Raw genomic sequence first — 6440 nt, forward strand, 5'->3', positions numbered from 1 at the left:
TTATGTGAGCATTACATTAGCTCTTTTTTTTTAGGACCAGGGTAAGCGCCTGTTCCTTGCTTTCTATCACGCCGACATTTACCACCCTCTTCCTAAACCAAAAGTAGCTCGTTTTCTCGCACCTTCTCTCTTGAGAAGCCCGCCGTGAAAACAAAACCAAAACAAACGTCAAAACCTTTTTACAGTATCAGTATATATGTCAGTTACTTTATATGTATTTACTTTTGCGTGTAAAAACCTTAAATTTAAGTTAGAAACACATTTCAGACTTTGAAAGCATAAAGATAATTATCAATATTCCAATACTAACACAATTTTCGCCAAACATAGAGGTGCTGCATTTGGAGTCTGGCAACTATCTCTCACTTTTTGTGTGTTTTTTCATGGCGTTTTGTGCCGAGTGGTCGCTGGCGTGCTTTGATCAGTTTTATCTATTTCAAGCTTAAATCTTAGTTATAAAAGCTTTATGGGTGATGTCTACCCTTCCAACCTACGCGTGTGTTGAACATGGGGACCCCGGAAGAACGATCATCGCCGCATAAAATACTGCGCGTCAAAAGTGGATCACATTGCATCTGAACAAAGCGTGTCCCGGAGATGAAGACGACAGTGAAGGAGAATTGTGCGTTGGAAACATCGTTTTTGCTCGGGTAAGTACGCATTTTTTATTATTCTGTATTTGGTTGGAACGAGTTCTGGTGTTTATGGGTCAGTAATTCCCTAGACCCCCATCTTGTTTGCTCTGAGAGCCTACGTGAGATACTTGTGTGGCGCCCAGTCCACCGTTTCCGCAGATGTCAGCATCAATTTACCCTGAAGCTAGACCTTGGCTACGATGCTCGCGCTGTGGTACACGGCTGCTAATAATTTCACATCACGCAAGGCTCTTTAACACCGGGGCGTTTGTTTATGTGTCTCTCAAACAGTGCCTTTGCGGTTGCAGATCGCAGTCGCAATTTCGCGTGAGTGGCACAACGCTGTGATTAGTCCTCCCTCGTGAATACCCGCGGTATAACAAGAAATAACATGAACAGGAGGTTCCCTGGAAGTGCATGTGAAAAAGCGTACACTTGATTCCTTGGCTGGCGTCTCGTAGGTGGGTTGAAATCCCCCCCCCTCCCCTACACGAATTCCGTGCAGTGCGCTTCGCAGCTATTGCGCTCGCGAGACCGGCGACCGTACGCCTCGCGGTCTTCGGGCCGCAAAGAATTCACATACGTGCAAATTGAAGGTGAAATGCGCGCATGTGGCCTTGCAGGGAGTTAGCATAGTCTCGGGGTAGTGGGGGAGATTTCACAACGCCTACGAAACGCCTGCCGATTCCGTCAGAGTAGCTCTCGGGAAGTCTGGGGCTTGATATCAGAGGCAAATGTATTGTTTAAATTAGTGCAGAAAATTGGCGAATTCGCAAGTTCTCATTTTCGCAAAACCCCACGCCATACAGAGACTAACAAGAAAGCTGTAGCCACTCTCTCAACTCGATTTATATTGGAGAATTGAACGTGCAGATACAAGTCAGACATTGAAATGGAGGAGCCTCAACTATCACACACCAGTTCCGATGGGAAAGCAAGGGATACAGATGAGCTGCTAGCATGCGTTCCCTGCAAATTAGCTCAGCAGTGAGCTTTGCATATATCATGCATACCCCACTCACAGTACCTGCGGGTCTAATACATTCTTACTGTGACCTAAATTTCACTTGGGGTGTTCTGGGAATGTTCTTATTAGTGTCTTGGAGGTTACTGTCTTTAAACGATTAAAAATCAACTTGATGTAAGCATTTGTGCTTTGTGTGTGCTCTTGTTGTATTTCAGCAAGTGTCAGCACACTCACAGATTATGCACCTGCAGGTGCTGCTGCTGGCTGTCCTGGGTCAGCTGCCTTCCAGTCCAGTTTCAAAGGCTTTGCCAGGGCCTCCCTTCGCCAACCGACACTGCACCTGCTGTACCCAAGTACTGCCTGGCCTTTCGTTCGTGCTCCGTACGCTTTGCCGCCAGGAATGGTCATTCATCCATCATTTGGCCGCTTGGACCACCCGTTCAGAAGTCAGCGCATTTGCTCGACACATCGGTCCAGGCACTGCTTCCATATCGGTGCACCCACCGATTATGTACTTTCAGGTTAGTTATTGCATGTTGTGGAACCTGCCATGATGTATACCTGTTAGCAGTGCTGTGGCCTCTGATTATTTGAAACATTTTCATGAAGCAGTGCTGTGCGTTTGGAGCGTGTCATTGCTTAGCAGAGGTATTGAAGAGAATCTGGGGCCGATGACTAAAGGGCAAGAAAAGAAATTGAACTAACTTTTAAGCAAGTATACGTGTGTAATCAAGCCAAGCAAACATTTAGGATCTTTCGATATGGTTTTGAACTTGGAATACAAACTGGTCTACTTCACATCATACTGGTATTAATCATACTATACCGAAAAGTACATCCCGCAGTCTGTAGAATTCCGGCAGCGCTTTTTTCGCAGTCTCTCATGACAGGCACTATTCTCAATGATTGGAAGATAGTCGAGGTAGCACCAATCTTTAAATCAGGAGATGGTACTTCACCATTAAATTTCCCTAACAAGCACCATATGCAAGGTCGGGAAACATTTCATCCACTCCCAGGTCGCTAATTATTTATAAAATCACTATATCACATTCGAATATCACCACGGTTTTCACAAGGGTTACTTGAGAAACACAACTTTCAGGATTTGTTCACGATCTACATTGATCCATTGACGCAGGCTTACAAACTGCGGTAGTTTTTCTCGATTTTTCTAAAGCATTCAATCGCATTGCACCCCACAGACTACTTCTCAAACTTCACCCTAATGTCCTCACTTGAGTGAAAGATTTTCATTCTTCTCAAATGCAGTTTACTTCTAATAACTATATACTTCTTTTGCTCGTGCCACTTTGTTGTCCCCCCCAGGCAGGTTGCTTGGTCCTGTCTATCTTCCATGTTGCATATCCTCCCATGTAGGTCTATTTGCAGATGATGTTGTAATTTATCACACAATTTCTTTCAACTACTACCGTCAATGCTTTCAATCTGATCTTAACACAATGAACTCCTGGTGCTGCAAATGGCTAATGTCACTTATCTCTAAAACAAAGTGCATGACTTTAACGGTGGCAAGTCTCGAATTGTAAATACTTATTTCATTAACAACAGCCTGATTACCTCTTGAGACAAAGGTGTTTTGGTAGGCCGGTAGGGGAGGGGGGATTGCATGGTGAATTTCAAAAGGTAGATTGATTGGGAAAATGAGACGCGTGATTAATATTTTCATTTGCACTCCAAAACTCGCTTTAATTCATATGTTTAACCCACTGCAGTGGCTAGGCTGGTGTGCTGTGGAGGCGAATGTCGGTTAGATACCGCTTGGTGTGGCCGCTCTTCAGATGGAGGCAACACGTAAAGACGCCTGTGTTAGATTTTGTGGCGCACAAAAATACCCAGGTGGTCAAAATTAATGCGAAGCCTTCACCTACAGTGCTTCCCTTATCCCAACTGTAGCTTTGGCGTGTTAAACCACAGTTTTTTTTCATGTTTTTGATATATTACCAGCTGCTGTAGCAGATGCAACATAAAGGTGAAATTATACAGAATGTTTCCAAGGGCTAAATATAAAGGCCATATTGAAGTGCGTTTATGGGTCTATCTTATAGCAGTAGTGAAAGGTTATATACTCTGGTGCAGGTTAAGAACGGCAATGGCTCATGTAGTGTAGTCCAGTGTTTGACGGAATGCCGTGTAGGCAGGTAAAAGCATTATTGCAATGATGAAACGTAGGTCACTGACCAAGTCAAGAAAGCCATTTAACGGTTTGGTGCTTGTTCACGGTGAGGATGTGTCGTGGAAAACGAAGCTATATATTGGGCATTACACGGCGCAATGAGTTTGCATAGATATGGTGCAGATTGCCATCCATTATGTTGATAATGTTGGGCGTCGTCTGAACGATGAGAGACTCGAGCAGTAATCGAGAAGATAGATTGCACTCAGTTGTCAGTAATTTTGTCTTGTTCCAGTCGACCACGTGTCCCGTCCTCTCACGGTGCTCTGCCAGTGGATTTGTTTTTGCATGGCCCTTGTTCACTTCGTTCCAGTGCTGCGTTAATCTTCTGTGCAGATTGCCCGTTTCGTCAATGTACACTGATTTGCATTCAGCGCATGGAATCTAATAAACAATACCCAGAAGCTTGGAGCGTGAGAGGGGGTCTTTCACGCTGACAATGTCAGAACGCAGCTTGCTAGTGGGCACATGCACGATGTATGCACTGCGTTTCTTGAAAATGTGTGCGAGAGTTTCACCGATGTGTGGGACGTAGGTAATTGCTGCACGTTTTGATGCAGTCCTTGTCCTGAATATAATGCCTAAAGCATTATATTCAGAAAGAAGCGAAGAGGGATACTAGCAGGAATCCACATTGACATTAGCAGGCAGAAGCGCCCACAAGGCCTGTGTCAAAACGTGCTGCAATTCTCGTCCTACACATCAATCAAGCTTTCGCACTGCATTTTCAAGAAACACATTCGTGCACGTGCCCACTAGCAAACTATGTTCTGACACTGTCAGCGTGAAAGACCCCTCTCACGCTTCAAGCTTCCAGGTGTTGTTTATGTCACGTTTAAATGGCACTTAAAAAAGTGCCATTTAAACGTGACACCTCCTTCCTTGCCGATTTCTGATGCCTGATTGTTCAGTTTGTGGGGATAAATTTAGCAGATTCCTCACATGTCTGATGTGTATTTGTGCTTGACCAGTCAAACGCTGATGTTAGCAGTGAAGTAGGTGAAAATTGTAGTTTGATTGTAGTTGTGTGCAGATTACCTACATTGTGTTAATTCGTAGAAAAGCAAAATTGAGGTAACCCTGCTAACTGTTCTGCATTGCAGCATTTTATTATGCGAACGTTAAGGAGTTCAGCTGCTTGTTAAAGGTGAAATAAACAGTGGTACAAAAAGAAGAGCATCTACTAAACAGAATTTTCTTCACAATCGCAGGATGCCAACGGTCCGCCTACCAACGTGTGTCCTGCATCGTTTCTGCTGGCTGGAGCGACTCATGGAGCATTTTCCAGCTTCTCAAAGTTTGTGGCCAAGCGCTCCTCCAAGTGAAAGATGCCCCAAAGGGATCTTTTGTTTTAATGCCACAATTTCACGTGCTCAGCAGCAAATTTACTCGTAAGGCTTTTTAAATATTCATCACCCAAGAGGGCATGTTACCTTCGTCTTCGGTGGAATGTGTCTGCACTGAGGTTATTTGTGACAGAAACAAGTGGACCACGTCGTGAGAGTCATTGAGGCTTTGTTGATTGTGCATGCTTCTGAAATGACATTTTCATTCGGCTGAATACTTTCCAAATATTACGATTTGTGAACAAATTATGGTAAAAGTGATGATTAGTTGTACTACAGTGCAGGAAGGAAATGCCAACATACGTTTTGAGCGCCTCTGATATTTCAGATCGTTGGCTGGTGAGCAATAAAACAAAACTGAAAATTTTTTAAAGTAAAATCAAATATTTTTTGTCACCAGTGCATGACCATAGTAAAACCTCTCTAGTCACCAAATTTAGAATTAGACACGAAATGCCAAGAAAAATAGGGAAATAAACTAGACAGCTCGCTACAATAAACCAATTTGTAAAATTCCTCAATGTCTATCATGTGATGATTCAGGCGGGTTAGTTAGCGGGTTAGTTAAGTGGGTTTACACACCCAACCTGCAGGGAAGCACATGAGCTCTCAATATTAACATGTTTTTAGTGAAGACCGTCTCCCTTCATTAAGCTGCTTTGCACATTGATGCCAGTCTGATAAATGTAGTCCTGAATTTTTGTTATGATCAATCTTTGTATGGGAACAATATATTTTTATATGATGTCGCTGTGTATTTCTGAAACTGTATCTAGTCACTAATTCCAATTTGTTGTGGTCAGGTTTTTTTTTCAACTAATTCGTAGCTTTTTTAACAATTATGGTATATTTTGTCTGCCTAAAGGAATGCCTCATTGCATGTTTAGCCTATGTAGTGTTGAAAGCGGACATTTTGCTTCAAAGTGGAATGTCGGGCCAGCAACAAGGTACTTCGCGTGCTGCTCACTTTCATTCATGCCATTATTTTTTATATTATCATTTAAAATTAAAAGCCAACCAATTTGCTGTCATTTTAATTTTGGCACCTACTTTATACTTTCTTTTTTTTCAACTTTCTGTAAGGATTGACTATCCATATTTTTATGATACCAAGGCGTTGGACTGGGCTAGCTGGTACATGTTTGACTGGATGAAAAACCATAGGAAAACCCAGGACACAGAAGAGAACGACGGGACAAACATGTGCCGTCATTCTGTTTTAACTGTTTCCTGTGTTTACCACTGGTTTTTTATGCATTCAAACATTTTTTGAGTTTGTTGAACAGTGGTTAGTT

At 42.9% G+C, this 6440-nt stretch overlaps 1 long non-coding RNA gene across 1 annotated transcript; it reads left to right on the forward strand.

The window, feature by feature from the left end:
* The first annotated feature begins 376 nt into the window (after positions 1-376).
* On the forward strand, positions 377-6440 carry LOC144147142 (uncharacterized). The gene is made up of 3 exons (XR_013317834.1): positions 377-650; positions 1854-2123; positions 5011-6440. It is a non-coding gene; the product is annotated as an uncharacterized LOC144147142 (long non-coding RNA).

Source organism: Haemaphysalis longicornis, unplaced genomic scaffold (assembly GCF_048455015.1).
Source record: "Haemaphysalis longicornis isolate Haplotype H1 unplaced genomic scaffold, Haemaphysalis longicornis Haplotype H1 scaffold_7, whole genome shotgun sequence".
NCBI lineage: Eukaryota > Metazoa > Arthropoda > Arachnida > Ixodida > Ixodidae > Haemaphysalis > Haemaphysalis longicornis.